General features: G+C 38.6%; 1 protein-coding gene across 2 annotated transcripts in view; it reads right to left on the bottom strand.

Annotated features, from left to right (window-relative positions):
- Window positions 1–21,130, bottom strand: part of sftpba (surfactant protein Ba) — a 54,395-nt gene extending 33,265 nt beyond the window's left edge. The window contains exon 1 of one of the 2 annotated variants that reach the window (XM_057819489.1): window positions 21,042–21,130. The gene's annotated coding sequence lies outside the window, so the exon portion shown is untranslated. Of the gene's footprint in view, window positions 1–514; window positions 872–21,041 lie in introns of those variants that run through there. The other variant, XM_057819488.1, reaches the window with a different exon arrangement.
- Window positions 21,131–25,401: the final 4,271 nt, after the last annotated feature.

The following is a 25,401-nucleotide window of genomic DNA, read 5'->3' as shown; positions in this document are numbered from 1 at the left end:
AAATTGCTCTCCGCCGGGCGGTTTGCCCATCCGCAAAGACAATCAACAACCCAGTCATTATGTCAAATAATCCGGGCTAGTTATGTGCAATGTTGGGAGTAACGCCGTTATAAATAACGCTGTTACGTAATGTCGTTATTTTTTCAGTAACGGGGTAATCTAACTAATTACTTTTTCCGCCGTTACAACGCCGTTACCGTTACTGACGGTCAAAAGCGGTGCGTTACTTACTCTGAATAAATTGACAAAACTATCAGCCGTCTCGAGTCGACTCTCTGCTCTGTTGATTTGTCATCCAAGACTTGGGGTGCGTTCAGGTTCGAGAATAGCGCACATACTTCTGACTCCAAGCTGTTTGCCCCTGCTCATTCAATTAGACAATGCTTTCCAAAGTTTGGTAACGTTTCTGTGTTTGCTACACCTACACCCACTGTCAGCCAGCAATAATTCTGCTTCCATCTAGAGGATGGCAGACGCTTTAAAGGTGACGTGAATTGTCGGGAAACCAGCCTACCTGAATCCAGCCCCTTGAGAGATGCGATGGAAGTGATTGTGATTGGCTGAGGGTTAGAGTCATGTGTCGTGGTAAGCCAATCAGGGCCGGTGATTTCACAAGGAAACCGGAACAGCGCGTGCAGCAAACACACACACGCAAAACAGATGCACAGGGTCTGGATGGCAGAGCATTCAGAAGAAAAATTGTCCTTTAAGAGGTGGAGATATAGACACTATTTCAAGTTTGTTGAAATTAAAGGAAAGAACCTGCATGTAATGTGTAATTTATGTCCCGGGGCAAAGCTTTTGTCGACATCTGTGGTAAGCAATTCAAATCTGCTGAAGCACCTAACAAGTTAACTACCTGTCTGTTCTTCTCTATTCCACTGACTTGAATACTGCTCAGAAAATTTCAAGTTCTTTGACATACAACAAGTTCTTTTTAAAGTAAGGGAAATAGTTACTATCCCTGGTAACTAGTTACTTTTACTATAGAGTAATTCAGTTACTAACTCAGTTACTTTTTGGAAGAAGTAGTGAGTAATGTAACTAATTACTTTTTTAAAGTAACGTGTCCAACACTGGTTATGTGTGATTTTCCGCTTCGAAGACTTTGAAACATCACTCGGTTCGGGTTAGCGTGTTGGCTAGCTGTCACGCCTCTTGGTTTGTTTACATTCTCTGAAGCCGGGAAAGGGAAATGACATATGTCCGATTTAGGTGTCATAAAGTATCGTTCGGGAGGTGCGACAGTAAAGGTGAAGTCGACAGTTTTGACCATTATGGAGTCATTTTGCCATGTCGTCCTGAATAAGTGCATTTTTATTATTTCATATTCCATTTAGCACAAGACTGTTACTTGTCATGACCAGGGCTGGCCCAGCCTATACGTAATCTATGCAGCTGCTTAGGGCCCCTGACCACTAGGGGCCCCCCAATTTTGCAATTGTTTATATTCTATTTTGTTTACTACAGTTTGCTTTGACTTTTGTGAGTTTTGATACTTAATTACAAGCTTAGAAAAATAAAAGTCCTTCCTTAACTTCATTTCCTCTTTTAGAAAAAGGTTTGGCGCTATCAACTGTAAGTTCTGACAATCATTTGGGGTGAGAAGTTTGAAGTATGCAGTGCAACAAAATCTGATTAATGTACAAAATATGGACGTATGGGTTGGATTGCATGTATGGGTTTCACAGTACACTGTGACGAAATGGTGGGCCAAAAATATGGGCGCCTTTGCATTATTTTGCTTAGGGCCCCCAAATGGTCTGTGCCGGTCCTGGTCATTCTCAAGCTATTTTTTTAGCTATTGGGGAAAAATACTTGGATAAAAAGAATATCCTGTAAAAATATTGGAGTAGAAAGACTGAAACAATGACATTTTGCGGCTCTCTTCGTCGCGTTTTCCTCGTTCTGAATAATTCCCCCTCAATGGGCTGAATAGTAAAACCGATGAGCCCAGTCTCCCGCTGACGTCATCCACCTGTTAGGGACGCTAGAGCCCTATAATGGTAGGCGTGGCTAACCGGCAGATTAAAAGACTAATTTCTCGTCATCTGCGCTTTGCTAAATTGTTGTATATAGTCGAATCGTCTCAAAATATGATTGTAATTCACATAACAATGCTATTTAAGACTTTTTTTCTCCTGTCGTATGCTCTTTAGCGCGAAGTAGCGAGGCATCACTGTTTCCTGCACTATAACCTATTACATGACCATATTAGGCCAAAAAATGACCAAAAAAATCTTCAAATTTAGACACCCGGCCAAAGAGAACTAGTGCCCTCTTGTGGACAAAAACATTGTTACCACTGATTGGTATAATGGAGTCATGTGGTTATTGTTGCGATGTCTCATTAGTGAAACTGAGACAGCCCCTGTCGGCATGTCAGGCAATAATAAGGTCAATATGTAGAATAAAGAGGAAAAATTTAACGACTCTAGTGTAGGTCAAAGTAGCGGAGTAAGAGTACGGTTTCTTTTTCACATATCTTCTCAAATAAAAGTTAAAGTATTGTGGTAAAACTACTCTAAGAAGTACATTTTTCTCCAAAAGTTACTCAAGTAAATGTAACTCATTACTACTCACCTCTGCTTTTGAATAGGGCTACAGCTATCGAATATTTTAGTAGTCGATTAATCGATGGGCTACTTAGTTCGATTAATCGAGTAATCGGATAAGGACCATACAAAATTAAAATACCTGAGCTGAGCCTCAAATGGTATTTTTTTTTTTTTAAATGAGGATCTATGTACAACTTAAAAACAGTTGGCTAACTTACATAGAAAAAGTCAACTAGCTTCAATGCTATGAAATGCGATTTTTTTTTTTTTTCACAATGCTCTTAACAAATGATTCAGACACATATTCCCCCCCCAAAAACGGCTAAATATACCTATAAACTAAATTCTGAATGCATTAAAAAACAGCTCAAACAAAAACTTTGCTTACGTTGGTCTTAACAGGGAGCAGTTGGATTCAGTCATGTGAAAAGACGCAGATCAGAGGGCAGTGTATCCCCCCTAATCGATAAAACTAAATGCCATCACTTTCAAAATAAACCATCACAATGCCACTTTCATTAAACGAATACTCGAAGCAACAAAATTTAATTTGAATAATTTTTCTAATCAAATACTCGAGTTAATCGATTAATCGTTGCAGCACAACTTTTGAATGTACTCTTTACCAAAAATATACAGTATTTTATTTTTAAACTACTGCACACTTGCCATGCCTTTAACAGCCTCTGTTTCCCAACAGTGTGTCAATCATTTCCCAAGCAAAAAAGCCTACCAGTAATGACGGAATGCATAACTCTAAGGTGTTGTCAGTCACAAGGCTATCAAAATAAACACATACCGTTAATCACAAGAAAAAAATGTCACGTCAGTCATGTATTAATGCAGATTTCTCAAGCAATTAATTATTACCCTAACCCTAATTGCTTACCAGAAAGGTTGCTGTAGTGATCAGGTCAATCCATACGCGAGTGCAACAAACGGACAAACACATTAGCACATGGTTATTCGAAATAACATTGCAGAACTGGTCAACATGTGTACTTAGTATTACTTTGCTGTTAGCAAGTCAAGTTTAAAATGAATAAATTCAAGTAGAAATGCCAAAAAAAAAAAAAAAAAAAAAAAGTAATTTTATAAAATGTGTAGTAACTCAAAGACACATACAGTGCCCTCCATAATTATTGGCACCCCTGAAAAAGATGTGTTTTTTAGCTTCTAATTTTTTTTTTAAATTCAAACAATATGGGACCTTAATGGAAAAAAAGAGAAAAATCCAACCTCCAAGTGCATTCATTCAGTAGGGAAAACAAATCCCACATAAAGAAACAATTATTTGACATCAAATAATGTGTCGTGTCAATCTTGGTCTCACACAAAAATACACACGGTCCCAGGCTTCAACTGGGACCGTGTGCTTTGGTCAGATGAGACCAAGGATTGAGCTTTTTGGCAACATACACTCTAAGTGGGTCTGGCGTGCCACGAAAGATGCGCATGCTGAAAAGCACCTCATACCCACTGTGAAGTATAAGGGGTGGGTCAGTGATGCTGTGGGGCTGTTTCGCTTCCAAAGGCCCTGGGAACCTTGTTAAGGTGCATGGCATCATGAATGCTTTGAAATACCAAGACATTTTAAATCAAAATCTGTTTCCCTCTGCCTGAAAGCTGAAGATGGGTCGTCACTGGGTCTTTCAGCAAGACAATGACCCTAAACATATGGCCACATCTACACAGAAATGGTTCACCAGACAACATCAAGCTGCTCCCATGGCCATCTCAGTCCCCAGACCTTGTTTTGTTGGCAAAAGGGGGTTGTACAAAGTATTAAACACCAGGGGTGCTAATAATTGTGACACACATTATTTGATGTCAAATAATTTTTTCTTTATGTGGGATTTTTTCCCCACTGAATGAATGCACTAGTATTGAAGGTTGGATTTTTCTCTTTTTTTCCATTAAGTTCCCATATTATTTTTAATTTTTTAAAAATTATTAGAAGCTAAAAAACACATCTTTTTCAGGGGTGCCAATAATTATGGAGGGCACTGTAACAATGTTGTTTATGATATTCAATTGCTTATAACTAAATGTAAAAGAGCAAAAACAAATCTTTATTTTTGTAAATTCTGTGTTCGTGTAGCCATAGTACATAATATTCCGTGGCTCTTGCAAGAATCTTTATCTTGTGAAATGATGTTTGGTACTGAATGAGTTAATAAATGTTTCTTTGTTACTAATTATGATGAATGTAACATTTAAAAAAATTTAAATTTTGCATAATTTGACTTGAAAAATTATTTGTTTGCATTTATTTTTGCTTTTTGTCCTCTGCAGTTTGCCATAAACGTTAAATATTTTATTATAGGGCTGCAGCTATCGATTATTTAACTGATCGATTAATCCATGAATTAGTTAGTTCGAATAATTGGATTAGGAAAATTCAATGTGTTGCAGATTAAATTTTAGGGTATGCAAGTTTAGATTGCACTTTCAAAAGAGTATTGAATGCGAATACAAATTAAAATTCCCGAGTATTTTTTTCAAACCATGCAGAATTGCACTTGCATTTCACAAGAGCAATAAATGCATTTAAAGATCATTAAAATACCTGAGTTTAACCTCAAACGATATAAAACATAAATAAATGAGGATTCATGTACAACAAAAGAACAATTGTCTTGTCAAGCAAAAGTCCGCTAGCTTAAATGCTATAAAATGCTAATGTTTTATTTACAATGCTCTTAACAAATCGTTCAAAGACATATTCCAACAAAAAACTGCTAAATATACCTCAAAAGTAAATTACAAATGCATAAACAATCATATTAGCTTAAACAAAAACTTACAGCCTTATGTTGGTCTTAACAGGGAGCAGCTGGATCCAGCCATGTTAGAGTAGTTATGTCATATACACTGTTGCCATTAGAGGGCAGTGTATCCACCCAAATTAATAAAACTAAATGCAAACACTTTCAAAACAAAACATTAGAACACCACTCTAATTAAACGAATCCTCGAAGCAGCAAAGCTTTTTTCTAATCGATTTACTCGAGTTAATGGATTATTCGTTGCAGCGCTATTATGTTATATATTATATTATATTGCGTATTATGGCTAAATGTATTGTGATGTCCCCACTGGATGCTCTACTAATGATAAATATAACAACTTCAAGGTTTTCCAAATAAACATCCTGTGAAAAATAAGAGAACAACTTCAACTGAAGAAAAAGTGCCTGCTTCACTATATTTATTATTGAAATCAAAATAGTGCAAACATCAGTTTTTTTTTCAGATCAAGTGCAAGTGCAAAGTGTCAATAAAGCCCTGCCATATGCATTTTGGCCAAAACCGATGATTAAAAACCGATCTCAATATTATCAGCTATCATTTTAAAATGCTTTTATCGACCAATATTATCAGCTACGCGATAATATCCGACAACTCTGCACAGCAAAATATTAAATGGAGCAGGAGATACCTCTCATAATTTTACAGCATATCCTATTTGCTTATTACGGAGCCCCGAAAGGGATATAGGCAGAAATAAAATAAATTTAAGCAATCTGGTGCGCACCAGAATCAATCTGGTAAACATTAACATTTTATAGCATTTAAGCTAATTGACTTTTGCTATGCAAGTTAGCCAATTGCAACTATGGCGTACCGCAAGCAACACGTCACTTTTGCTCATTAATATTCATGATGTTAGCAACTGTTGCTAGGGGGGTCAAGCTCACATTTCCCCTCATGCTAGATGCATGTAAATAGTGTATTAACGAGATGTTTATTGAGCTAAACCTACCAATTCTGTCCAAAAATGATGTCCCTGGTGCCAAATTCACTGGTAAAGATGTGGAAGAACATACAAATGTTCAGTTAAAGAGATGGCTTGAGTGTCGAGGGCTGAAAAAGACTGGAAAAAGAGGCGAACTGATCCAGAGTTAGCATTTTATCGAAACCGTTTTGTTGAGTAGATAAATTCTTCACATTTTTCCCTCCGAGTTTTTGGTTTCGTGAAACGTATGAAGAAAACCTCCTTTCTATGTCGTAATGTCTAGAGTCGATTCTAAAAGTTCGATAGCAGCAGTGTTTGATCGGCATGTTCTTTTTTTGAAAGATTACCGGAGAAAACAGGCAGAAATAACATGGACTGTATGCAAGGGTGTGTCTATAATGACCCACTTCCGCATTACGATGACGACGTCAAGGTTTAAAAATAGCATTCGTGCGGTACGCTATTGGCTAACTTGCATTGCAAAAGTCAAATGCTATATAATGGTAATGTTTACAACAATTGGCTAACTTGCACAGCAAATGTCCGCTCGCTTAAATGCGATACAATGCTAGTGCTTACAACAATTGGCTAACTTGTGTAGCAAAAATCCACGATCTTAAAGTGCATGTGACACGATAAAGCATGTTTATTTCATAATTCACGCGTATTTTACGCTCCTGAATGATATGGACCGCTTGGATGTGTGTGGAAGCGATCGCTATATTTATTTAGTTTTTTGAATCCCGCGCCATGAAAATGAGTGACTTCCGGCTTCGGTCTTGCATTGAGGAGGAGGGCGCTGGGACGTGTACGGGAGAAGGAGTCCTCTTCACTATACAGCCTACTGTTGTGTATGAGGACTAAGGATTCAGCTGATTTTGCGGATTAATATGTTTATTTTTCGCATCACGCCAGCCAAACGGCTGCAGAAAAATCTTGCTTTATGAGGGAGAGGCGTGTGCGCCTTTTTGGAGTTTTAAAAGGTTCCCATTCACCGTGGATATTGGCCAAGCCCTACTACTGTGGGACCATTGGACTTACGAGGAAGTAAGTAAACATCTTGTTTTGTATTATGTCAAATATTAATACAGCGATTACAAAGTAAACACTACAAACTTTCTTTAAATAAAGGACTATTTACGTTTGATCATTGATAGGCATGTAAAAAGCTCTCCTCGTGCACATTAGCTGCACGTTAGCTGCACAACAACTGCATCCGTCCTCCTCCGGGGAACGAACTGTAAATTGCTCTCCGCCGGGCGGTTTGCCTATCCGCAAAGACAATCAACAACCCAGTCGTCATGTCAAATAATCTGGGCTAGTTATGTGTGATTTTCCGCTTCGAAGACTTTGAAACATCACTCGGTTTTGGTTAGCATGTCGGCTAGCTGTCACGCCTCTTGGTTTGTTTACATTCTCCGAAGCCGGGGAAAGGAAATGACATATGTCCGATTTAGGTGTCATAAAATATCGTTCGGGAGGTGCGACAGTAAAGGTAAAGTCGACAGTTTTGACCAGTATGGAGTAATTTTGCCATGTCGTCCTGAATAAGTGCATTTTTATTATTTCATATTCCATTTAGCACAAGACTGTTATTTGTCATGACCATGCAATTTATTTAGCAATTGGGGAAAATACTTGGATAAAAAGAATATCCTGTAAAAATATTGAAGTAAAGAGACAGAAACAAGGACATTTTGCAGCTCTCTTCGTCGCGTTTTCCTCGTTGTGAATAGTTCCCCCTCGACGGGCTGACTGGTCCTTCTCAAGCCTTTTTTTTAGCAATTGGGGAAAAATACTTGGATAAAAAGAATATCCTGTAAAAATATTGGAGTGGAGAGACTGAAACAATGACATTTTGCGGATCTCTTCGTCACGTTTTCCTCGTTCTGAATAATTCCCTATCAATGGGCTGAATAGTAAAACCGATGAGCCCATTCTCCCACTGACGTCATCCACCTGTTGGGGACGCTAGAGCCCTATAATGGTAGGCGTGGCTAACCGGCAGATTAAAAGACTAATTTCTCGTCATCTGCGCTTTGCTAAATTGTTGTATATAGTCGAATCGTCTCAAATTATGATTCTAATTCACATAATAATGCTATTTAAGACTTTTTTTCTCCTGTCGTATAGTCTTTAAATGCGATATAATGATAGTGTTTACAATAATTGGCTAATTTGTGTAGCAAAAATCCCCCATCTTAAAAGCTATAAAATGCTATTGTTTACCAGATTGTTTCTGGTGCGCACCAGATTGCTTAATCTGGTAAACATTAGCATTATATAGCATTTAAACTGGTGGAATTTTGCTATGCAAGTTCGCCAATTGTTATATTGTTGCAATTGGCTAACTTGCATAGCAAAAGTCATATGCTATAAAACCCTAATGTTTACAACAATTGGCTAACTTGCATAGCAAATGTCCCCGAGCTTAAATGCTATATAATGCTATTTTTTTTACAATTGGCTAACTTGCATAGTAAAAGTCAGCTAACATAAATGCTATATCATGCTAATGTTTACCCTCTTGTGCGCACCAGATTGCTTACATTTATTTCATTTCTGTCAATGTCACTTTAGGGGCTCCGTAGCGCGTACTTCTCCAGTTTACTCTTATTTTTTTATTAATGCTTTTCAATGGAGTGATCATATTTCACTGCCATTGACGGCCATAGACTTTTTTTGCTGTCAGTGGCAGCCAATGAGTTAATGTATGTGCACTGATTCGGTCCCTTTCTAGTCTTCTTATAATGTTTTACTAGCTCTCATGCCAAGAGTTGACACGTTTATTACTATGCTTCCTTCTAAACTTCCGGAAAACGAGTTGTGTACAAGAAACTATAAGCCTCCATGTACAGTAAGCAACTGCTATCATAAATGCTGAGCAATGTCCAAAGCCACTGTATTCCTTGATCCATGAAAGGAACTTTGAACTTTCACTATGGGTCACGTCTTTTATCCCTGTCGTTTTTGACAGTAAAAGCTGTAAAACGTTTCCCAACAATGACAAATGAGGCGTCTCACTGCAGTGGCAGTGGAACTGGCGAAATGAGGTTGCTTGCTACACATGAGTTAACTAACATTTCAAGCAATTTCTGCTTTTCATAGTCGATTAAAGGAACTCGACTGGCTTCATGCAACTTTCTAGGATGTTGCAAACAACGATGTGCAAGTTACGACTTACTTTTTTTTTTTTTTGTCAGAGTTTCTCCTTTTGGTATGAAAGCCATTAACTCCTTGATGCTTGAATGTATATTTAACATACAGTGAGGAGCAGAAGTGTTTGCATTCCTTGTAATTTAGCAAGTTCACCTACTTAGAACACAGGTAGAGGTCTGGAATTTCAATCATAGATGCATTTCCACTTAAAGTCCAGAACTCGCATTGTAATATTATATATACAGTGGGGCAAATAAGTATTTAGGCAACCACTAATTGTGCAAGTTCTCCCACTTGAAAATATTAGAGAGGCCTGTAATTGTCATCATGGGTAAACCTCAACCATGAGAGACAGAATGTGGAAAAAAAAAAACAGAAAATCACATTGTTGGATTTTTAAAGAATTTATTTGCAAATCATGGTGGAAAATAAGTATTTGGTCAATACCAAAAGTTCATCTCAGTACTTTGTTATGTCCCCATTGTTGGCAATAACGGAGGCCAAACGTTTTCTGTAACTCTTCACAAGCTTTTCACACACTTTTGCTGGTATTTTGGCCCATTCATCCATGCAGATCTCCTCTAGAGCAGTGATGTTTTGGGGCTGTCGTTGGGCAACACGGACTTTCAACTCCCTCCCCAGATTTTCTATGGGGTTGAGATCTGGAGACTGGCTAGGCCACTCCAGGACCTTGAAATCCTTCTTACGAAGCCACTCCTTTGTTGCCCTGGCTTTGTGTTTGGGATCATTGTCATGCTGAAAGACCGAGCCACGTCTCATCTTTAATGCCCTTGCTGATGGAAGGAGATTTTCACTCAAAATCTCTCGATACATGGCCCCATTCATTCTTTCCTTTAGACAGATCAGTTGTCCTGGTCCCTTTGCAGAAAAACAGCCCCAAAGCATGATGTTTCCACCCCATGCTTCACAGTGGGTATGGTGTTCTTCGGATGCAATTCAGTATTCTTTCTCCTCCAATCACGACAACCTGTGTTTCTACCAAAAAGTTCTATTATGGTTTCATCTGACCATAACACATTCTCCCAGTCCTCTTCTGGATCATCCAAATGCTCTCTAGTGAACCGCAGACAGGCCTGGACGTGTACTTGCTTCAGCAGGGGGACACGTCTGGCAGTGCAGGATTTGAGTCCCTGGCGGCACATTGTGTTACTGATACTAGCCTTTGTTACTGTGGTCCCATCCCTCTGCAGGTCATTCAGTAGGTCCCCCCGTTTGGTTCTGGGATTTTTGCTTACCGTTCTTGTTATCATTTTGACGCCACGGGGTGGGATCTTGCATGGAGCCCCAGATCGAGGGAGATTATCAGTGGTCTTGTATGTCTTCCATTTTCTAATAATTGCTCCCACAGTTGATTTCTTTACACCAAGCGTGTTACCTATTGCAGATTCAGTCTTCCCAGCCTGGTGCAGGTCTACAATTTTGTCTCTGGTGTCCTTCGACAGCTCTTTGGTCTTGGTCATAGTGGAGTTTGGAGTGCGACTGACTGAGGTTGTGGACAGGTGGCTTTTATACCGATAATGAGTCACAACAGGTGCCATTAATACAGGTAACGAGTGGAGCCTCGTTAGACCTCATTAGAAGAAGTTAGACCTCTTTGACAGCCAGAAATCTTGCTTGTTTGTAGGTGACCAAATACTTATTTTCCACTCTATTTTGGAAATAAATTCTTTAAAAATCAAACAATGTGATTTTCTGTTTTTTGCCACATTCTGTCTCTCATGGTTGAGGTTTACCCATGTTGACAATTACAGGCCTCTCTAATCTTTTCAAGTAGGAGAACTTGCACAATTGTGGGTTGACTAAATATTTATTTGCCCCACTGTATAGTGATATTATATTATGTAGTATTACTAACCTTTAATTTTGTATAAATATGAAGTCTTTTTTGAGGTACTGCCGCCTCGGCAGCCACCCTCCGCACACGTTTTACATGTCGTATGGCCCACCTCCTCTAAGCCGCGGCCATCTGTGACTTTTTTGTAGCCGAAGTATTCCCATACCAGCAATTTTGTTTTCTTCGATGGGGGTAAAAAAAGTTCAGGAGTTTCACCTCCTCCAGCCATCGTGTAGCACATGCCTCACTGACACTGAGCATCAACCAGTGAGGATATATGGAATCACTCCATTCTGAGGAACAAAATATGGAACCATTAGAAACAAACAAAGAAATAACAATCAAAACACACTTTTAGTATTTGGTTGCACCACCTCTGGCTTTTATGGCAGCTTAGTCTCTGAGGCATGGACTTGATGAGTATTCTTCATCAATTTGGTGCCAACTCTCTTTGCTTGCAGTTGCCAGATCATCCTTGCAGGTCGGAGCCTTGCTGTGGACCATTTTTATGTCAATTTTCACCACAGGTTTTCAAAAGGGTTGAGATCTGGGCTATTTGCAGGCCACGGCATTGACTGGATGAGTCTTTCTCCAAGGAATGCTTTAACAGTTTTATCTCTGAGGCATGATGCGTCATTTTGGAAAATGACGAACATATTTTCAATTAAAGGGATAAGAAAGCTGTCTAAAATTTCAATGTAAACTTGTGCATTTATTGAAGATTTAACCACAGCCATGACATGCAGTCCCATATCATCAAGGACTGAGGGAATTATGATGTTTTCTTCAGGCAGTCATCTTTGTAAATCTCACTGGAACAGCACCAAACAAAAGTTCCAGCATCATCACCTTGTCCAATGCAGATTCTTGACTCTTGACAAGGTGATGATGCTGGAACTTGGGTCTAAGTTAACTTTGAACTAAGTTTTTTTTTAATTATACTTTTGGAAAAAAATATGTCTTACACGTATCTCATTCCAATGCTAAATCTGAATAAAAACATTGAACACAAAACAAAAAATTGTTGCGCTACTACGCGTTTTTTTCCACTTATCGCGACGCGTTCTGGTCCCAATTAACCGCGGAAAACGAGGGATCACTACATATGCGTATATATGTATATATATATATATATATATATATATATATATGTATATGTATATATGTATATATATGTAGATATACTGTATATATATATATCTAATATATATTAGGCATGTCCCGATCGCATATTTTTGCACCCGAGTCCTAATCACCTGATTTTGAGAATCTGCCGATACCGCGTCCCGATCCAAAACAGAAAAAGTATTTTGTCTTTTCTTTAAGATCAAAGCTACAAAGTTTTTTTCTGGCAGTCATCTTTGTAAATCTCACTGGAACAGCACCAAACAAAAGTTCCACCATCATCACCTTGTCAAGTGTTTAAAATCTGCATTGGACAAGGCTCATATGACTGCTCACATAACAAATCCCAAGCATCTTAGTTTGGAGACACCTAATGTTCAATAAGCATAACTGCTGTGCTAAGCAGTGACCAGCCCTTGAACAAAGGCAAAAGGCTTCTACGTTTGAAGGCAACATGAATATTGGCCCAAAACTTATGTCGATATTATCCGATATCATTTTAAAATGTTTTTATCGGCCGATATTATCGATAATACTCTATTTGTAGATATCCAGTCCATTTGAAAAGGGAGTGTGGCAGCGAATTAAAGAACCACACATCTAAGTAAAAATTAAAAAGTGATTGTTTTTCATTTATTCAAAGCAGAGCCATTCTGAAAAGTTGGTCAATGACTTGAATGAGTGTTTTTGACATTCTTCTATAATAGTCGAAAACAAGACATTAAGTCTGGTACATTGCTCCAAAGTGAGACAAATTGTAATCGACATTTCAACAGAGGAATTCTCTTCATTCCCATTTTTGTTGTCGGGATGAATGGCAAAGAAATGCTCTTTTCGAGTTTGACCTTGTAACCTTTGGTACACGCTTTATTTTTTGTCACTTAATTGCAGTCTTTTCATAAGGACAATTTTAATAATGACACATTTTATTTCAAAACACTCAAGGTCGCCGTGCAAGAAATATGAATTTCAATTGGCGCGCACACGGATCAAAAGCAGAATTAAGGTTCAGACGTTGTAACATAAAAGCGGACAGAGGTCACGCTGGATATGATCATTTGAACTGATATGTTTTGAGTCTGGATTTGAAAAGCGGGAAAGAACTGAAATAGAATTATTGTCTTTTCAGAATGAGGGAGAAAGCCACAATAGCCAGAGAAAGTAATTTTTAATATTTTCAAAATGTACATGAGTTTCAAATGATTATTATGTGCAGTGGCGGACTTGGCAATTTTGGGGCCTAAGGCGAACATATCCAGGGGCCCCTCTTCATGGGTCAGGGGTTAAAAACGTGAGAAGGGTGTGGAGGAAATATGTTCTGGTACACTAGGGCTGTCCTAAACGACACTTTTCCTCCTGATTTGTCAGCTGACTAGTTTTACAATTAATCGACTAATAATTTTCTTTCTTTCTTTTTTTTTTTTTTTTTTTTACTAATTAAGCGATGACATTTTTGTTGACGCTTATTAATTCACAAAACTATTTTGGAACATTAAAATTCTTTATTAAAGTACAAATAATCATGTAAATAACAATAATTGATCACAAATAAACAATGAGATTACATGCTGATAGCATTTACTAGTGCAAAAGAATGGAAAATAAACAGATTCAGAACACTGACTTTGCCTTTCCAACATTATTCAAAACAATTCTTTAAAAAATTCTAGCAATATTATTATGTATATTACTATACATAATAGTAGTATAATAATCATAATAATTATTCATTGCCAATCATATTTGTTATGAAGTGTCATTTGAAAGCTATTCTTAGTGTAGAATCTGTATTATGTAGTATTTACCCAACATATTATAATATTAATTCTGAAGTATGTGGGATTAACTCCAGAAATCATTATTTATATGACGAACATGACGTGCTTTTGCTGTTTACCAGCTGTTGAGTATTATTGTATGACTGATTGGAACTGTACTACATTGTTTCGCCACAGGGTGTGCTGTCGTGTATTTTATGTTCAGTGTGAAGAAGATGAAGAAAGTTAAAAGAGGCATTAGAGGCCTATTCTCAACTTCTCCCTCACTGCACTTTGGCTCTCAAGGAGACCACGTTTGCTCATGTGTTCGAAATAAACGATAGCCGACGTGCAAACTAGCAAGTGAGCTGTAAAAATAGCAAGCTTAGTGGCGTGAAAACCGCGGGAGAGCTAAGTGAAGCTAACGAACAGCTAAGCGATGCTAAACGGCGCTAAATGAAGCTAAGCGACTGATACTCAGTCCGTCGTCGTGGAACAGTCCATTGTAGTGCGTGGGGGGGGGGGGGGGGGGTAATATAAATGCAGCATTCAAATGGCTTTCTTTTTTGTTTTGTTATTTGTTTGTTTGGTATGCTGACATAATTATACATGATGAATAGTTGGGGGTGCTGCTGGCTCCGGTGGCCCAAGCCCTTGCTCGTTCGGGCAAGGGCAGCTGGTTGGGGGCCCCCTACTGGTTGGGGGCCTAAGGCGATCGTCTACTTTGCCTGAATAGTAGATCCGCCTATGATTATGTGGTAAACTCATATATAAATCCATTATTTTTAACTCACTGGCTGACATTGACGCTGCAAGTTTCATTATTTTAAAGCATAGGAGAGATTGTAATAGCCTTGTAAAAAGCTTTACTAGTTTCGACAAGAACGGCATAGTTTTTTTGTTGTTGCTGTGAGCTAAAGTTCCACACAAACGTACTACAAGACATCATTTAGCTTAGCAATAGCATACCGCACGAATTCTATTTTTAGACATTGACGTTGCCATCATAACACGGAAGTGGGACATTATACACACGCCTTTGCATGTTTTCCCGGTAATCCTTCAAAAATAAACATGCCGCTCAAACACTGCTGCTATGGAACTTGTAGAAATGATGTTACGACATATGAAGGGTGTTTTATTCATACGTTTCCAGAAACCAAAAACCTGGAGGAAAAAATGTGAAGAATGGATCAACTTGCGCGAACGTCCAAAAGACCAGTTTAACACCACCAAGGTGAAGCCATTCACATTTCATATGCAGTAAACATTTTGTTGGGGGCCATGGTCCTTCAGAGGACAAAGAGGTAAGCCATTTTGATATTTTTACTTACTTTTTAGCGTGGCGTTTTGCTGTGCTGCTTCTGTCTGACAATGAATGACCCGAAAAGAATTAAAATGGTATCTGACGGCCACTGTTACCTTTTCTGTTGTAAAAAAAACAACTTTAGTAAGGGGGAAGTGTAAATGAATTATAGAATTAAGTTTTTGTTGGCTGTCACCGAGTAGCATTTGCGATCACTACACAAAATAGCAATGTAAATTGCCCCCAAGAACGGTCAGAGACGTAAGACAACCAGAGGATATAATATATAAGAAAGACGGGGCATATGGTGGTAAAGGATAGATTGTTGAAACAAGAGAATGTCATTGTCAGTGGCGTAAGAAAAAGGTGTCGATCAAAAAGCTAAAGCTTAGGTCGGCTCGGCTCTTTTTCCCTTCTTTTTCAGCCTTCGACACTCAAGCCATCTCTTTAGCTTAACATTTTTATGTGTAATTCCACATCTTTACCAGTGAGTTTGGCACCAGGGACATCATTTTCATGAAGAAATGGTAGGCTTAGCTCAGTAAACATCTCGTTTGTACACTATTTCCATTCATTTACGATTGGGGACAAACGGGAGGTTGACCCGCCTAGCAACAATTGCGAACGTCATGAATATTAATGAGAAAAAGTGACGTGTTGCTTGCGATACGCCATTGGAAGGTGTGATAGCCATGTTTTGAGTGTCTCAAACTTAAAGCACATTTATCAAGGTTTCCTCAGCCGTGACGTGTGTGTCTCCGTTCAATTGTTTCATTACTCGCTAGTTATGCTGTTTAGTTTGTTGTAATGTGATAATTGCAGTTTTGTTATGACACTGTGACGAGTGCGTGGCATTTGAGTTAATGACCAACCATTATTTGTCATTGTTTGTGGAAATAAATGCAATTGTCCCCGTCTCATGAGCACCACAAAACAATACACTGTAGAACTAACATGTCTTTTTCGTCGGGTAATCCATTTCAAAAAATTACACATAAATCGCGCCCCCCTCCAGCAAAACTATGGAATAAACAGCAATTTACATTTTGAAAAATGTGGTATTACGTATATTTTTTAAGGCTTGACGAGTTAACAGTTGTTTTAATCCTTGTGTTCCGTTCAAAATCTGCCCACATTTTTTGCTAGTGAGTTAAATTTGACCTGTGATTTAACTCAGGCGGAAAATACTGAACCTTTGCAGCATTTTCGGGTCAAGATTGACCCATTTTCAAATTTGGATAAGTCAAAAGTACCACTGATTTTTGGCTACCCAAACTTGAAAACTGGGTCTGTGTTGACCTGGACAGAATACAAAGGTTAACCCCGCATTAGAGTTGTCCGATAATGACTTTTTAACTGGTATGCCGATACTGTCCAACTCCAAAAATCCGATACAGATATCAAACCGATACCGATATCCAGTGAAGAGAAAATGTATCTGAACCTTTTTGAATTTCTCACATTTCTGCATAAAATCACCATCAAATGTGATCTTTGTCAAAATGACACAGATTAAAAAACTGTCTGCTTTAACTAAACCTATAAATGTTTGGGTGGTTTTTCTTATTTTACTGAGGATAGTATGCAAACAATGACAAAAGGGGGGAAAATAAGTAAGTGGACCCCCCCCCCCCCCCTACACCTTTGGCAGCAATAACTGCAACTGGACGCTTCCTGTAGCTGTAGATCAGTCTGACACATCGATCAGGACTAATCTTAGCCCATTCTTCTCTACAAAACTGCTTTAGTTCAGTCAGATTCCTGTAATGTCTAGCATGAATTGCTGTCTTTAGGTCATGCCACAGCATCTCAATGGGGTTCAAGTCTGGAATTTGATGTGGCCACTCCAGAACATGTATTTAGTTCCTCGGAAACCATTCTGAAGTTGATTTATTTCTGTGTTTTGGATCATTGTCTTGTTGCAGTATCCATCCTCTTTTTAGCTTCAACTCAGACAGCCTCAGGTTTTCCTGCAAAATATCCTAATAAACTTTTGAATTCATTCTTCCATTAATAATTGCAAGTTGTCCAGGCCCTGAGGCAGCAAAACAGCCCCAAATCATGATGCTCCCTCCACCATGCTTCACGGTGGGGATGAGGTTTTGATGTTGGTGAGCTGATTCATTTTTCCTCCACACATGACGTTTTGTCTTAATCCCAAATTATTCAACTGTGGTTTCATTAGTCCACAAAATATTTTGCCAAAACTTCTGTGGAGTGTCACAGGGGGCTTTTAGCAAACATTAAGCGAGCAACAATGTTTTTTTTTTTTTTTTTAGACAGCAGTGGCTTCCTCCGTGGAGTCCTCTCATGAACACCATTTTTAGCCATAGTTTTACATATGGTTGATGTGTGCACATTAATATTGGACTGTGCCAGTGATTTCTGTAAGTCTTTAGCAGACACTCTAGGGTTATTTTTTGCCTCTCTGAGTACTCCGCGCTGAACTCTTTGGTGGACGGCCACTCCTTGGGAGAGAAGCAACAGTACTAAACTCTCTCCACTTTTAGACAACTTCTCTGACTGTGGATTGATGAACATCTCTTTATACAAATCAACAATCCTTGATCGCAGATCTTCAGACAGCTCTTGACTGAGGCATGATGCACATCAGAAAATGCTTCTCATCAAGACAATTCTTACCAGGTATGTGTTTTATAGTGATTGGCCTCTCATCAGTGATTGGGCGCATACCTAGATGAAATTTTTGGGTAAAATTGGTTTCAATTGCTCTTTAAGTCTCCTTAAGAAGAGGGTTTACTTACTTATTTTTCCCCCTCCTGTCATTGTTTGCATGCTGTCCTCATTAAAATATGAAAATCTATAAATGTTTGGGTGGTTTTAATTAAACCAGACACTGTTTTTTGATCTGTGTGATTTTGACAAAGGTCAGATCTCATTTTATGCAGACATGTGAGAAATTCCCAAATGTTCAGATACTTTTTCATACCACTGTATAGTATGCGGTCATTAACTGAACGTATTATGGCTATTTGTATTGTGATGCCCCACTGGATGCTTTAATAATGATGATAATCACATAGCAAAAAATTCCAAGCATCTCAGTTTAGAGACATCTAATGGTCACTAAGCATAACTGCTGTGCTAAGCTGTGACCAGCCCTTGTAAGAAGGCAGAAGGATTCTACAGTTCACTTTAAATGTAACACGCATACAGTGGGGAGAACAAGTATTTGATACACTGCCAATAGGTTTTCCCATTGGCAGTGTATCAAATACTTGTTCTCCCCACTGTATTGACCCAAAACAGATCATGAAAAAGCCAATGTCGATATAATCCGATATGATTTTGAAATGTTTTTATTAAAGATGTGATCGGACCCGATCGATCGGGATGCCGATGGATCGGGTCCGATCATGTAATTTTCAAAGTATCGGAATCAGCAAAAAAATATCGGTCATGCCTTTTTTAAATATATATATATATATTTTTAATTTTTTTTAAAAAAATTAAATCGTTTTCTAATTGTATTTAACGTTACAGACATAATATGTTTCACTCATCCAGTCTTTAGTTTAGGCTTAAGGTAGGGTTATCAAATTTATCCCGATAATTTTTTAAAAAATGTGTCACGTTAAAATATTTAACGCAATTAATGCATGCACTGCATGACCCACTCACGCATTGTCGCACTCAATCTGTAATGGTGCCGTTTTACCTATATAGAGAGATAAAAGGCAGCTTAAAATGAGTAGAGTGAATTTTGGCAGCCTTTGGAGCCTTTTTTTAATTGTCTAAAGCCTTGCAATCCCTCTCCCTACGATTAGAAATATCATAGGAAGCAATGTGGGGAAGCAAGGTAGCAATTGATTTTTTCTTAACACCTTATGTTATTGCCCAACGCAGAGAAGATATATCAATTGGTAGCACTACGCACAGTCATGGTTCCACTTCCCATCATGCATTTGGGCATGGCAACAGTATCATTTACTGAAAGCTCAACAAATACACTAGATGGCAATATTTAGTCACAATATACAAAGTCACATGTCTTTCTACCCGTGGATCCCTCTCACAGAAAGAATGTTAATAATGTAAATGCCATCTTGAGGATTTATTGTCATAATAAACAAATACAGTACAGTGTATGTTGAATGTATATATTCGTCCGAGTTTTATTCATTTTTTTCTTAATGCATTGCCAAAATGTATATGATCGGGAAAAATTATCGGGAATGATTGGAATTGAATCGGGAGCAAAAAAAAGCAATCGGATCGGGAAATATCGGGATCAGCAGATACTCAAACTAAAACGATCGGGATCGGATCGGGAGCAAAAAAACATGATCGGAACAACCCTAGTAGGGACATAACACTATCAACTTTACAGGATGCTCAAATTGTCCTCACCAACTTTTGAGCAACTGCCGGTGCCGGGATTGGCGATGGGGCGGCGTAGGGTCGGTCGCCACCGAGCTTACAATCACAAGGGATTCACACGATTACTGGTTAATATATAACCCTAGTTTTTATCTCCCGATATTATCGACTACCCGATAATATCAGACAACTCTAATTAATATGAATATGAGTTAAAATAGTAAAGGAGGAAATTACTGATTAAAGTGCTGTTTTTCTTTTTTACATTTATATTCAGGCACACACTGCAGCAATACTCAGTGTATCGTAGGACGATCCATTAAAAAAATCTGATTTTTTTCCAAACCAATTTAACCAATTTATCTTCAGTTCGGCTTCAACGCACTTCGTACGCTTCCTGGACAATCCAATGGAATTGCCCCATTTTGTCAGAGTTGTAGCTTGCGACAATTTCATTTCAAGGTGTGTAGCACATTCACCGAATTTCCAAACATGTTCACAATTCCACTTTGTCTTCCCAGCTTGGCGCCAAGCAGAAGAATAGAGCCCAAAATAGCAGCACACCTACTACAATGAATCCTTTTCATGAGTCAAGAATGTCAGAAATGAGGGTAAAGTTCAATTGTCAATTACAAAAACAAAAAAAAAAAAAAAAACAATTAAAAAAAAAATTTGGGACTTGACGTCAATACTCCAAAAAAAAAAAAACTTGAATGTTACTTTTTATTTCCTGCAACTCTTTCAGTGTTTTTCCATCGGTGGTCATTATTTTTGAAAACAACAACAAAAACGTCTTTGAACTGCCTTAAAATTGACAGAAAGTGACCTAAAATGTACAGGAAGTGACATGGGAATACCCCGAACTCATCAGAAAGTGATCCAAAATCAACAGAAAAAGACCCATACAGTGCTGGCCAAAAGTATTGGCACCCCTGCAATTCTGTCAGATAATGTTCAATTTCTCCCAGAAAATGATTGCAATTACAAATGCTTTGGCAGTAATATCTTCATTTATTTAGCTTGCGATTAAAAAACACTAAAGACAATGAGAAATAACATTAAATCATTATCATTTTACACAAAACTCTAAAAAATGGGCCAGACAAAAGTATTGGTACCCTCAGCCTAATACTTGGTAGCACAACCTTTAGACAAAATAACTGCGAACAACCACTTCCGGTATCCATCAATGAGTTTCTTACAATGCTCTGCTGGAATTTTAGACCATTCTTCTTTGTCCAACTTCTCCAGGTCTCTGAGATTTGAAGGGTGCCTTCTCCAAACTGCCATTTTCAGATCTCTCCACAGGTGTTCTATGGGATTCAGGTCTGGACTCATTGCTTGCCACTTCAGAAGTCTCCAGTGATTTCTCTCAAACCATTTTCTAGTGCTTTTTGAAGTGTGTTTTGGGTCATTGTCCTGCTGGAAGACCCATGACCTCTGAGGGAGACCCAGTTTTCTCACACTGGGCCCTACATTATGCTGCAAAATTTGGTAGTAGTCTTCAGACTTTATATTGCCATGCACACGGTCAAGCAGTCCAGTGCCAGAGGCAGCAAAGCAACCCCAAAACATCAGGGAACCTCTGCCGTGTTTGACTGTTGGGACTGTATTTTTTTCTTTGAAGGCCACATTTTTTCCCCCTGTAAACTCTATGTTGATGCCTTTTTCCCAAAAAGCTCTACTTTTGTCTTATCTGACCAGAGAACATTCTTCCCAAAATTTTTTGGCTTTCTCAGGTAAGTTTTGGCAAACTCCAGCCTGGCTTTTTTATGTCTCTGGGTCAGAAGTGGGGTCTTCCTGGGTATCCTACCATAGAGTCCCTTTTCATTCAGACGCCAACGCATAGTACTGGTTCACACTGTTGTACCCTCGGACTGCAGGACAGCTTGAACTTGTTTGGATGTTAGTCGAGGTTCTTTATTCACCGTCCGCACAATCGTTCGTTGAAATGTCTCGTCAGTTTTTCTTTTCTGTCCACATCTAGGGAGGTTAGCCACAGTGCCATGGGCTTTACACTTATTGATGACACTGCGCACAGTAGACACAGGAACATTCAGGTGTTTGGAGATGGACTTGTAGCCAGAGGCGTCGCGTCCCATTAGGCAAACCAGGCAATTGCCTAGGGCCACCAGCCAGCCTCGGCCCCCAGAAGGCCAACAGATTTAGCACACGCAGCTTTACTGCGCTGTTGCAGCGACAAGTGCAGGGAGTGTTTCAATACCATGGAATCATTTGGCAGATTATCTAACGATTCTGGTATCAATCCCAGTCAGCACTAACCATGTCACGTAAATTATACATGTTTAAGAAAGTCCAATCAGCTATTAATACCACATGATTGTTTAAAGAGCGACTCACCAAGTACTCTCTGGAAAGTACTTGCCGAGTTGTTTTACATTGATTTTTACAGGCCACCTCATTATTCATGTGACTACTTAAAGAAATGGTGATTTTTCCCAAAAAGTCTATTAATGGGTCTGTCGTATTCCTCGTCGAATACTCTATAAGAACAATATATAACATATCTGCATCTAAAATAGAAATACTCCTTTTAGTAAGGTTCCTTGGGTATGCGTACCTTCCCATAGCAACCAGTCCTGTTATCGTCCTACATCATAAGCGCTGCGTATTCCGGGAGCGAGAATAGGCGTAGGGTGCGCATTTCGAGCAGAGGACGGCCACCTGTTAAAATGTATGCGTCCATGAACGAATGTAAGTACATCCATATGAGTCAGTGTAAAGTGCTTAGTTTTCGCCACTTTTATGGCCAAGATGACCACATGTGCACGCAGCGCACACTCACACCCCCCACCTTTGTGTTCATTATACTGTGCGAGTATGTATGTGTGTCACGTGACTCAGAAGGGCCCCATGTTGCTTGTTGCCTGGGGCCCCCGGGGACCCTCTGCTTGTAGCCTTGAGATTGCCCATGCTTCCTAACAATTTTGCTGCTCAAGTCCTCAGACAGTTGTTTGGTCTTCTTTCTTTTCTCCATGCTAAATGTGGAACACACAAGGATACAGGACAGAGGTTGAGTCAACTTTAATCCATTTTAACTGGCTGCAAGTATGATTTATTTATTGCCACCACCTGTTACAGTGGGGCAAATAAGTATTTAGTCAACCACTAATTGTGCAAGTTCTACCACTTGAAAATATTAGAGAGGTCTGTAATTGTCAACATGGGTAAACCTCAACCATGAGAGACAGAATGTGGGGAAAAAACCCCAGAAAATCACATTGTTTGATTTCAAAACATCACTGCTCTAGAGGAGATCTGCATGGAGGAATGGGCCAAAATACCAGCAACAGTGTGTGAAAAGCTTGTGAAGAGTTACAGAAAACGTTTGGCCTCCGTTATTGCCAACAAAGGGTACATAACAAAGTATTGAGATTAACTTTTGGAATTGACCAAATACTTATTTTCCACTCTAATTTGGAAATAAATTATTTAAAAATCAAATTGTGATTTTCTGTTATTGTTTTTTTCCCCACATTCTGTCTCTCATGGTTGAGGTTTAACCATGTTGACAATTGCAGGCCTCTCTAATATTTTCAAGTGGGAGAACTTGCACAATTAGTGGTTGACTAAATACTTATTTGCCCCGCTGTATGTGCATAGGCGGATCTACTATTCAGGCGAAGTAGACGATCGCCTTAGGCCCCCAACCAGTAGGGGGCCCCCAACCAGCTGCCCTTGCCCCAACGAGCAACGGCTTGGGCCACCGGAGCCAGCAGCACCCCCAACTATTTGTCATGTATAATTATGTCAGCATACCAAACAAACAAATAACAAAACAAAAACAAAAGCCATTTGAATGCTGCATTTATATCACCCCCCCCACACACACACACGCACTACAATGGACTGTTCCACGACGACGAACAGAGTATCAGTCACTTAGCTTCATTTGGCGCCGTTCAGCATCGCTTAGCTCTGCTTAGCTGTTCGTTAGCTTCACTTAGCTCTACCGTGGTTTTCACGCCACTAAGCTCGCTATTTTTACAGCTCACTTGCTAGTTTGCACATCGGCTATCGTTTATTTCGAACACATGAGCGAACGTGCTTTCCATGAGAGCCAAAGTGCAGTGAGGGAGAAGTTCAGAACAGGCCTCTAATGCCTCTTTTAACTTTCTTCTTCTTCACACTGAACATAAAATACACGACAGCACACCCTGTGGCGAAACAATGTAGTACAGTTCCATTCAGTCATACAATAACACTCAACAGCTGTTTAACAGCAAAAGCACGTCATGTTCGTTATATAAATAATGATTTCTGGAGTTAATTCCACATACTTCAGAATTAATACTATAATATGTTGAGTAAATACTAAATAATACAGATTCTACACTAAGAATAGCTTTCAAATGACACTCTTCATGACAAATATGATGGAAAATGAATAATTATTAGGGTTGTTCCGCTCATGTTTTTTTGCACCCGATCCAATCCTGATCGTTTTAGTTTGAGTATTTGCCGATCCCGATACTTTTTTTTGCTCCCGATTCAATTCCAATCATTCCCGATAATTTTTCCCGATCATATACATTTTGGCAATGCATTAAGAAAAAAATGAATAAAACTCGGACGAATATATACATTCAACATACAGTACATAAGTACTGTATTTGTTTATTATGACAATAAATCCTCAAGATGGCATTTACATTATTAACATTCTTTCTGTGAGAGGGATCCACGGATAGAAAGACTTGTGACTTTGTATATTGTGACTAAATATAGCCATCTAGTGTATTTGTTGAGCTTTCAGTAAATGATACTGCCATGCCCAAATGGATGATGGGAAGTGGAACCATGACTGTGCGTAGTGCTACCAATTGATATATCTTCTCTGCGTTGGGAAATAATGTAAGGTGTTAAGAAAAAGATCATTTACTACCTTGCCACCCCACATTGCTTCCCATGATATTTCTAATCGTAGGGAGAGGGATTGTAAGGCTTTAGCCAATTAAAAAAAGGCTCCAAAGGCTGCTAAAATTCACTCTATTCATTTTACACTGCCTTTTATCTCTCTATATAGGTAAAACGGCGCCATTACAGATTGAGCGCGACAATGCGTGGGTGGGTCGTGCAGCGGATGCATTTATTGCGTTAAATATTTTAACATGATACATTTTTTTAAAAATTAATTACCGCTGTTATCGGGATAAATTTGATAACCCTACCTTAAGCCTCAACTAAAGACTCTGGATGAGTGTAACATATTATGTTTGTAACGTTATATACAATTAGAAAACAATTTAATTAAAATATATATATATTAGGGCTGTCAAATGATTAAAATTTTTAATCGAGTTAATTACAGCTTAAAAATTAATTAATCGTAATTAATCACAATTAATCGCAATTCAAACCATCTATAAAATATGCCATATTTTTCTGTGAATTATTTTTGGAATGGAAAGACAAGACAAGATGGATATATACATTCAGCATACGGTACATAAGGACTGTATTTGTTTATTATGACAATAAATCAACAAGATGACATTAACATTATTAACAGTCTGTTAAAGCGATTCATGGATAGAAAGA

Source organism: Corythoichthys intestinalis, chromosome 17 (assembly GCF_030265065.1).
Source record: "Corythoichthys intestinalis isolate RoL2023-P3 chromosome 17, ASM3026506v1, whole genome shotgun sequence".
Classification (NCBI taxonomy): Eukaryota; Metazoa; Chordata; class Actinopteri; order Syngnathiformes; family Syngnathidae; genus Corythoichthys; species Corythoichthys intestinalis.
This window is presented reverse-complemented; position numbering and strand designations above follow the sequence as displayed.